The sequence below is a fragment of the Furipterus horrens genome, unplaced genomic scaffold, assembly GCF_987537825.1.
Source record: "Furipterus horrens unplaced genomic scaffold, mFurHor1.1.pri manual_scaffold_4, whole genome shotgun sequence".
Lineage (NCBI taxonomy): Eukaryota > Metazoa > Chordata > Mammalia > Chiroptera > Furipteridae > Furipterus > Furipterus horrens.
In genome coordinates this window covers 20,752,148-20,762,016 of record NW_028327174.1, presented here as the reverse complement: position 1 = coordinate 20,762,016, position 9,869 = coordinate 20,752,148, and the positions used below count along the sequence as shown (strand labels likewise).

Sequence of the window (9,869 nt, the reverse complement as noted above, 5' to 3'; positions counted from 1 at the left end):
CAAGAGGATGACAGGGCGCCCAAAACTGCGGTTCAAAGACATCTGCAAAAAGGACATGACACAATGCTCCATCAATCTCAACACATGGGAAGTTCAAGCAGACGACCGCCTAGCCTGGAGGCTCGCGGTCAGGCAAGGTATGTCACGTGCAGAGGCTGCGCGCAACGAGGAGGCGGTCCAGAAAAGATCGAGGCGGAAGCAGCGTCAACAGCAGCAACAACGGCCATCTGCCTTCACCTGTACCAAGTGCGGCAGGGATTGTCACTCCCGAATCGGACTGCACAGCCATTCTCGGCGGTGCAGATAGACTCTCAAGAAGCTACGCCATCGTCTCTCGAGACGGACGGCTGCCGACGACGACGATATTCGGTCTGGTGTCCCCATCACCACCATCAACACTTTCAAAGGCAGTAAAATCACCAGTGTCCAAATATAGTGACCAGGAAACTCACAGAAGTGAGAACATCCTGGTTGTCACATCAGGTAGATTGTGAGGACAGGCTGAGCCCCATCCTGGGCGCCTGGGCCAAGAACAGACTCAGGCATGAGAAGGGCTGGGGGAAAAAGTCCAGAGCATCCCTGACTCAAAATGGAAACACACCTTCCACTCCTTTTCCTTCCTGAAGGGAGCCTCTCAGAAACTACAGACACCTGGGGAAGGGGCAGGGGCTGTGCATGGCACATCCTAGCTGCTCCCCAAGCCGGACTCGCCCTCCCAAAGCTGTGCATGTTTGGGCAGGCATGTGAGCTCCTAGATTGTTTCAGAACCGTATATTGAACTGTTTCCCCAGATGAAACGCCCCTAGGAGGGGGGCTGAGTTTGGGCTGGGGACATGGGAGGGGAAGCTTTGAGGCGGTCATCATTTTGGTATCTCAACTCCAGTTAGATCTCCTTTCAATAGCATTTCACTCAGGAGAACAAGGGTGACCCTGACCCCAAACTAATTCCAAAGCCCCTCAGAATGGGCAGAGAGAGAAGCATCTCTTTTCACTCAGTGTCGTAAGCCCTGTCAAATCCTGAGGGGATCCTTCTGTTGCCCCTGCCAGCCTCTGTGGCTTGTAAAGTGGGCTGAGGGACTGTAGCAAAGTGGAAATGGAAGACTTTTCATCAGGATTTCAGTGATGTGAGGGGCGAAGTTAAACTAGGTGTGAGAACCAAATGTAGAGTATCTGCTTGCACAGCCCACAGAGGAACACACAGTCATACAAACACACATTCACTCTCACGCACACTTCATTCAGACGTGCACTCACTTGCTTACAAACACACTCACGCTCACAAACACAGTTGCTTTCTATCTGTTTCTTTTTTTTAAGTCACTGTTTCTTAACCTTCAATTCCCAGAGTTTTTCTTAATGCCTGTAACTGGCTAAGTGGGAGGAGAGAGAAGCTACCTGAGTTTTTTTTTTCTAATTAACACATTTAAAAATTTCCATTTATACTTCTATTGTTACAATAGTAACACAATTATTACAGAAAAAAATATGATAATGGACAAGAAAAATTTTCACTACCATCTTTCTAGAGACACTGCTCTTACTAATACCAAGCTATGCCTAATTTTTCTATTACAATGACATATAGATAATAGAGATATAGATATAAAGATACAGATACAGATATAAAGATATAGTTATGGATACAGCTAGATAATACATACATACATGTATATTTTTTTATTTTTAAATGAGATTATATCCTTATAGGTATACCTTTTATATAGTTAACATATAAAGAAAATGTTTTCAGGCCAACAATATATGTCCACAACAACTAGACTAAATGGCTGAAAAATATGCTAGAGGGATCCTAGCATAGTTAATCACTTCTTCATTGTTGGATATTTAGGATATATTCAATTCTATAAAATAAACTTAATTAAAGCTAATTTTTTAATCTAACCACTAGCAATACATCTTGGCAGTGAATTTGCACTCAATAATGCAGAATATATCATTATAAATACACTGCGCATTTTTCCTTTATGATTAAACTCAAACAAAAATAAAATGTGATGGAATTTCCTTTTGTAGGGCCCAAACTTGCAGCAGTCCGACAAACAGCAAATCTTTTCATCATGTGGCTTCAAATGTTCCAGCCACTCTAACACTCACTGGTAAAAAACAAATTTCAACCAACTGTGCTAGAAGAAAAGCTAAATTACTTTCCTTTCTCTCTGTAGAAAAATGGTTTCACAAACTTGTTGTCATATGATGAAATGATTAAAGAAAATATAGAGGAAAAAAGTACTTCAAAAAGATGTTAATAAAAATATTATAAGTTTTCTGGATTTTAGGATGTTTGTTATAGACGTTAGCTTTTCAAAACATTAATTTATTGTGGTTTCTTTTCCCATCCTAATTAAATATGCTTTTCTACTTAATTCTTCTGTATGACTTTTGTGTTCTTTTTCTAAAATTGTGTAAGCTATGCCTATGAAAGCCTAGATGCCCTCCTGGTAGCGACCATATTTCCCAAGGTCAGTGCCGAGCACAGAGAAGTTTCCTCAGTTTCTGTTTACTGGCCAGGACTGACAGAATCAAACTTAGATGGGCAGATGTAGCCCCACCAAAAGGCACAGAGACAAGAGAGGTTCTTGTGTCCCCCTGATATTTAACATCCTATGATTCCTTAACAAAGACATCTGCCGGCCCTTTTCCTGAGTTTCCACTTCTCCCGCTGCCCCCCAATAACACCATCACTTTCACGCTGTTTTCTCTACATATTTCTTCTCTCTTTCCCCCCTTCAACCCCTTCAAGTCCCCCCCCACTCCTCTTTGCCTCATTCTCCCACTTTCCTTCCAAATCTGAAATAGAGATCTTCATGAAAAATAGGATGCTGCAGGTGAGAAAACAGAGGCCTCCTGGCTGAGCTGGCCCCCACTTCTGAGTCCCCTCAAGCCCCGGCAGACACTACAGGGCATAAGGTCAACAGGCTGTTACAGGGAGTGAAAACTACCCATCTCTCTCCTCCCTCTGGCTGAGGGGTCTGGTAGAGGTAAATATGGAACCTGTGCTCAGGAAACTGCCAGCATGGAGCCTGCCCGTGGCAGTCCCATAGGGGCCCGTGGCGTATGTGTGATGCCCTGCCACCCACCTTTTCCTGAGTCCTCTCGTTCCCCCACTAGTCCTCAGGAATCGCTGTGCAGGGCCTCAAGGAGGACAGTGGGCTACAAGGAGAATTTGGTACTGGTAAATCTGTCTATGAGAATCTCACAGGCGGCAGCGGGGGCGCTGTCCACCTGGCCAGCCTCCCCCTCCACAGGTTTCCGGGATGGTTGCTCTGCCCACATCCAGGGGTGACACCAACCCCTAGCCCTCCACCTGTGAGACTTGGTACCCATTCTGGAAGAAGGCAAGAAGGCAGAGGATGAAGACCAGAAGAAATAGGAAGAAGGAAGTTTTTTGCAGAAATCCTACCTTCTCCACAAAGCTCCCCTACCTCCTCAAGCTCTTGGCCTTACTCCCTCCTCCAGGCATCCAGAACATTCAACAGACCACCACCCATCAGCATGTACATTCCATGTACATCCTTGCTACCCTTTTATATAAGTGCGCTTTGTCTCCACTACACAAAGCCACTCTAAGTACAGACAGGATGCATTAGGATGCATTATTTATTTCTGTGACCCCACAGCTAGCAGTGGCCAGTGATGAAGAACCACTTGTCAACTCGGTCATTACCTGTGATAATACTAAGATTACAACTCCACGCTCTGCTTGAAAGAGATCCTATTTTGCCTGGCATTCTATCTCTCAGATCATATACAGGGTGTTGGATATTCCCACAGAGGAGGGAATGCTATTTACTTCTGTCATCACATCACATGGTGACGTATGAGGACAGCAAAAAAGGGAGGTGGAGCATATCTAGTATACAGAAAATCACTTAGCTATCTCTCACATCCAAGAACTTTGTTAATCACTTTCTGTGACCTTGTGTCCCTTTGCAGGAGGTGCCCAGTCAGAAAATTGTGAGAAACTCCACCAGCCAACAATGAAATCAACATCAAAAAATCTCCACAGGAACCACTGACCATACTTTTAAAAATGTGCAAGAAATATTGTGTCCGTCTTCTGCATCGATGAAGTCTGACCCTGAGAAGGAAAAACAGCAAGGCAAGGGGTACGCGCTCCCTCTGAAGGCAGCACCATTTAGTGCAGTGATTTTAAAGTGGGGAACACACCCCAAAGGCATTGGGAGAAAACGTGGTTAGTGCATGGAGAGGCGTTAACCTTTCAAAAGGGTTGTTACCATTTCAATTCTCCTTCTTCCCTTCGAGGAGTTTGTTTCCCTCAGTTGCTAGGATCTCCTTAGCTCTTCTCAAACACTTAGCTCCCACTTTAATCCCAAATAAACAGAATGATAGCCCTCAATAGATCACAATGTCCAGCTAGTTTTATAACATTGGTTTCCATGCATACATTTGCTTTTGGTCTCTAATATTTGAAACAAGTGAAGTTGCTTTTCTTCATTGGCATTTGTGATATAGTTTCCTTTTAAAGGAACTACATTTAATTTAAACAATGGGTCTAACTAAAGAAAAAGTATTAAATAATAATACTTTTGTACAGGGGTTGGCAGCTATGCCCAATATGATGAACATTGTATGCTCAAGACCAAAGGTTGGAAACCATTGGGAACTGAGAAAAGGAGAAAGAAGTCAGTGCCCAGTTCTCATCTTTGTACCAACACTTTCCAGTGTGTGGCCTTGGACAAGCCACTGAAACTCTTTCCATAACTGTTTTCTCATATGTAACATGAGGAGCACTGGTAGGTCAAAGGCTTTTAAAGTATATTCCAATTCTGAAATTCTAGGATGCTTTATTATGGGGGGGGGGGGCAGCATAGAAAAAATTAGTAGTAAAAAGAAGTAGAATTCTTCTGCTTGTCATCTTTGAAGATAGCAAAGGGAAGAAAGAGGAGCTCTCTCTTTGATTTCACTATGAACTGAGACCTAAAAGTAATGCCCATCTGTTAGCAATTCTGTCTGTAATCCTCCCTCACCCAACCATTGACCCTCAGAGACAGGGCAAGCAGCAACCCCCAGCTTCCTCAGAGATGGCAGTTACTTAGTTCTGAAAATGAACAGCTAGAAAGGAAAATGGAGAGTCATGCTCTGTCTGCCTCATTGGAAGGCCCCTCACTAATCTCCCTACCCTGAAACCTGAGGCCCTGGGAATGGTCTATTCATGAATGGCCTGGGCCTGGCCTAATAGACAGAGAACTCCTTGGGGGATCCTATCAGTCCCCTCTTATCTCCCCATTGTGACAGGTGAAATGAGAAGCTTGGGCACAGAGAAGTCAGTGCCCTTTCCAGAAGCCTGGTTGGAGCTGGGGATGGATCAGGAAGCAAGGGCAAGCCCCCTGCGTTAGTTAGCCTGAGAGGCCTTTTTTGAAAAGAGAAAGAATTCGATCTTTAATAGATATTTCAAATAGTCCTTGAAATGGATTGAGCAAAATGTCTAAATCTGAATAGGTCAGAGGTGCGAAGCTGTAACGTGGCTCTGGGCAAATCAAGAAAGGGAAACAGAGGACAGACCCCTGAGACAAGGCAGGAGCAAGCACTACTGGCTCAAAGCCTGAGGACCTGTTCCTCGGACAACATCAGACATGTTTATATGTGCGATGTTTTTAAAGGGAGGGGATCTGAAATAAAGAGCTTGGGAGACTTACCTAAGAAAGAAATCTCCCAGTTCACCTCCAACTCTGCTTTTGTCTGCAGTCCTCTCACTCTAACCAATCACAATTCATTCTTCTGGCATCTCTTCAGAATCTCTACCCATAGACGCTAAGCTGGAATTTTTAATTGTTTCTATCTGTACTTTGTATCAGGGCAGCCAACTGAAATGCTCATAGGAGAGTGCACGGTGCCTGTATGATGAGGTGTGGTGGGGACTGGTGAGGTGGAGAGTCCAGACCTGTTTCAAGGTGACAGCTAAGGCTTGCTTCCCCTGCCCACTGGCAGGGAGGTCAGCTCAGAGTCCCTAATTATTTGGGTTCTACCTTCAATTCCAACATGTTGTGGGTGTGAGAGGTGGGGTGCTTCCCCACACCACCAATACAAAATTCTCTGACACCAGCTGGGTGTCCTACATTTCAACATGATTCTGAGACTATCTATAGGGAGATAGTGTCAGATCCCTCAGGTTGAGGGCTCAATCTCACAAGACTGTGCCCTGCCCCCACCCCTTCAGATGCCAATCCCAAATTCAGGTTGTTACCTGTGCTTCTGCTTGACTGGCTATAAAGCAGAGGTCCCACAACCCCCTCCTTAGATTTTTATTAATGTGCTAGAGCAGCTAACAGAACTCAGACATTTTACTTATTAGATCACTGGCTTATTATAAAAGCATATACAGTAACTCAGGAACAGCCAAGATTAAAAATATAGTCATACCTTGGTACTCGTTAGCTTCAGAACTCATCAATCACTATACTCATCCCATTTTGATGAGAAAAAGAAATGTTTCAGCACTCCGCACTTGCTGGGGACTCATCACACTTGCTGGAACTTGTCTGCGTCATGACATGTCTCCCACCCAAGAGAAAATGCTTCATCGCTTGTTGTTTGCTCACCACTCATCAGTGCTCACAATTCGTTCAGTACTCATTGGTTTAGGTACTTGTCATGAGTTCTGGAACAAATTAATGATGAGTACCTAGGTACCACTGTATATATATCATTTGAGGGGTAAAATACATCTGTCCACTTGGCAACTCATATCATCTGTCTTTCCAGTTTTTGCTTCATCAGCCCATCCTCTGAGTTCCTGACTTACCTCATCCTTTGCCTCCTCATTCTAGAAACAAGGCTTAGGACTTGCTGAAGTAGAAGGAAATAGCAGTAATAGAAAACGTCTTTAGACTCTCCACTGAACACCATCCTGTCCAGTTCTCTTTCTCTCTTTCTCTCTCTCTCTCTCTCTCTCTCTCTCTCTCTCTCTCTCTCTCTCTCTCTCTCTCTCTCTCTCTCTCTCTTTCTTTCTTTCTTTCAAAAAGCTTTATTGTTTCCATGTGGTACAATGCTTGGGGAGAGTGTTCCAGGGTGGTTAAAGGGGTATCTAGTGGTTTCAGGGAGAGGCTCAGGCAAAAGCCAGATACCATGGAAATGCAGAGGGACCCCTTAAACACCTCTGAGCTCCAAAGGCTTCCTTGTCATGCTTGAGGGGTTAGCCTTCGGAAGAGATACTTGATCATCCCAGCCTGCAGGCCGGCCAGCCTGTGGAGGTTAGTCAGGTGGTCACCCATCTCCTTGATGAGTTTCACCTCCTCATCCAGGAAATGTTTCTCTAAGAAATCACAGAGATGAGGGTCTATATGGGCAGAACCCAGGGCTTGTAGGTCCAAAAGGGCCTGGTTCAAGTTCTTCTCCAAGGCCAAAGCGGCTTCCATGGCATCCTGAGTTTTACCCCAAGCATCTTGGAAAGGCTTCACCAAGTCCTGGAAGAGAATGCAGCCACTGTGCTGGTTTCGCAGCTTTAAGAGATGCTCAGTGCCCTCATACTTCTCCTCCGTCTACTCTTAGAGGAAGTGGCCCACACCCTGCAGAGCCACATCACTGCAGTCAAAGTAGAAGCCTAGAGAGAGACAGGTATAAGAGGCCTACAGATGCAGGTTGGCCAGGCGGTTGACAGCAGCCTCCACTTTGGTGGAATAATTCTGATGAATTTGGAAACTCATGGTTGTTCAGCAATGAAGAATTAAGGTTTAAAAAATGGTATTGGCTGGTCTTGGAGACTGAGTAAGACTGGGGTGGTTCCAAAGGTAGTGACTAAAAAAGAGGTTGGAGAATAGTTGGAAAGAAGGATAGCTGGAAGACCTAGTCCCTAGGTCTGTTCCGTCCAAACCCTATTGAAGCAAGAGACAGATCCCAGGACCGTGGAGGGCACTGTCCAGTTCCCTGCTTTCTAAGAGAAGAAATATTCTACTCTTTTGTGCACACCTCAAGGGGTCAATAATGTATTCAAGCAAGCACTTCTCAACAAATATTACTCAAGAACTTCGTGCCATGACCAGGGCTCTGGGGCATATAAAGAATGGGTTTAAAATGGAAAGAAATTTGGATATGAAATTAGAATATCTGGATTTAGGTCAGGCAAAGATCAGAAAATTTAAAGGCATTCTGGTTTTAAGGAACAAATATCTAGAGCAGGAATGTGTTGGAGGGAGATCCGGTCAAGATGGTGGCATAGGCAGACATCGCTCACCTCTTCACACAACCACATCAAAATTACAACTAAAATATTTTTAAAAATCAGCCAGAACTGTCAGATATCTAGTTGAATGGAAGTCTGACAAGTACAGAATTAAAGAAACCACATCCATTGAGACAAAGGCAGCAAACTGGTGCCGTATCTGAGACTCCATCAACCTGGTTAACACTGTTTGACTCGCTTTGGAGATCCCCAGAGACTCTGCCCCACCCAACTTAAGGGCCCACCCAAGCTGCTCTTCCATGTGAATGGCTGATCTTGGCTCATGCTTCACAACTTCCTTAATCCTATCAAACAAGCAACAGCTGGACTCAGTGAGCTCCAGGTCTGGCACTACCAACAGCCAGCTTAGATTCAGGGCTCGGCTTCACCTGAGAATATCCAAGCCCAGCACAAGTAGTAGCCATCTCAGATTGCTCTATAGCTCAGGCAGGGTGCCATGGGAAAAACACAAGTGGGGGCTAACCTTGGCTTGCACCACCTGGGAAAACCCAGGGCCAACGCACCCAGCAGAGAGCTACAAACCATGTCAGAGAACCACCACCCTGCCTCTGCACAGCTGATCCACCACAGAGGGCAGAGGTTGGTGGACAGTGGTCCCAGCCAGTCCTTGTATCTCACTGGCCTTGGTAAATCCCTCCCTTTCATCTGCCAACAGCACCCAAGGCTCAACTACAAGAGGAGGGTGTACTCAGCTCATTAGAAGGGCGAACCTCCAATACCCAGCTTGGGTGACAGGGGAGGCTGTGCCGCTGGACCCTATAGGACACCTACTATATTAGGCAATACTACCACGACACGGCTCAAAGAAGCTCTACCCAACAGACAGAAACAAACACAGGGAGGCTGCCAAATTGAGGATACAAAGAAATATGGCCCAAATGAAAGACCAGAACAAAACCCAAGAAAAAGAACTAAATTAAACAGAGAGAGCCAACCTATCAGATGAAGAGTTCAAAACACTGGTGAGCAGAATGATCAGAGAAATGATTGAATACAGCCACAAAATAAAGGAAGAAGTGAAGGTTATACAAAGTGAAATAAAGAAAAATATACAGGGAACCAACAGTGATTGAAATCAATGATTTGGAACAAAAGGAAGAAATAAACATTCATCTGGAACAGAAAGAAGAAATAAGAATTGAAAAAAACAAGGAGAGGATTAGGAACCTCTGGGACAACTTTAAGCATACCAAGATCCAAATCACAGGAGTGCCAGAAGGAGAAAAGGAAGGGCAAGAAATTGAAAAGTTATTTGAAAAAATAATGAAAAAAAAAGTTACCTAATTTGACAGAGGAAATAGACATACAAGTCCAGGAAGCACAGAGAGTTCCAAACAAGTTGGACCCAAAGAAGACCACACCAAGACACATCATAATTAAAATGCCAACAGTTAAAGATAAAGAGAGAATCCTAAAAGCAACAAAAGAAAAGCAGAGAGTGACCTACAAAGAAGTTCCCATAAGGCTGTCAGCTGATTTCTCAAAAGAAACTTTGCAGGCAAGAAGGGACTGGCAAGAAGTATTCAAAATGATGAAAAGCAAAGACCTACAACTAAGATTATCCTATCCAGCAAAGCTATCATTTAGAATGGAAAGGCAGATAAAGTGCTTCCCAGGCAGGGTAAAGCTAAAGGAGTTCATCATCACC

General features: G+C 44.4%; 1 pseudogene; it reads right to left on the bottom strand.

Annotated features, from left to right (window-relative positions):
• Positions 1-7,087: 7,087 nt before the first annotated feature.
• Positions 7,088-7,685, bottom strand: LOC150011243 (ferritin light chain pseudogene; annotated as a pseudogene).
• Positions 7,686-9,869: the final 2,184 nt, after the last annotated feature.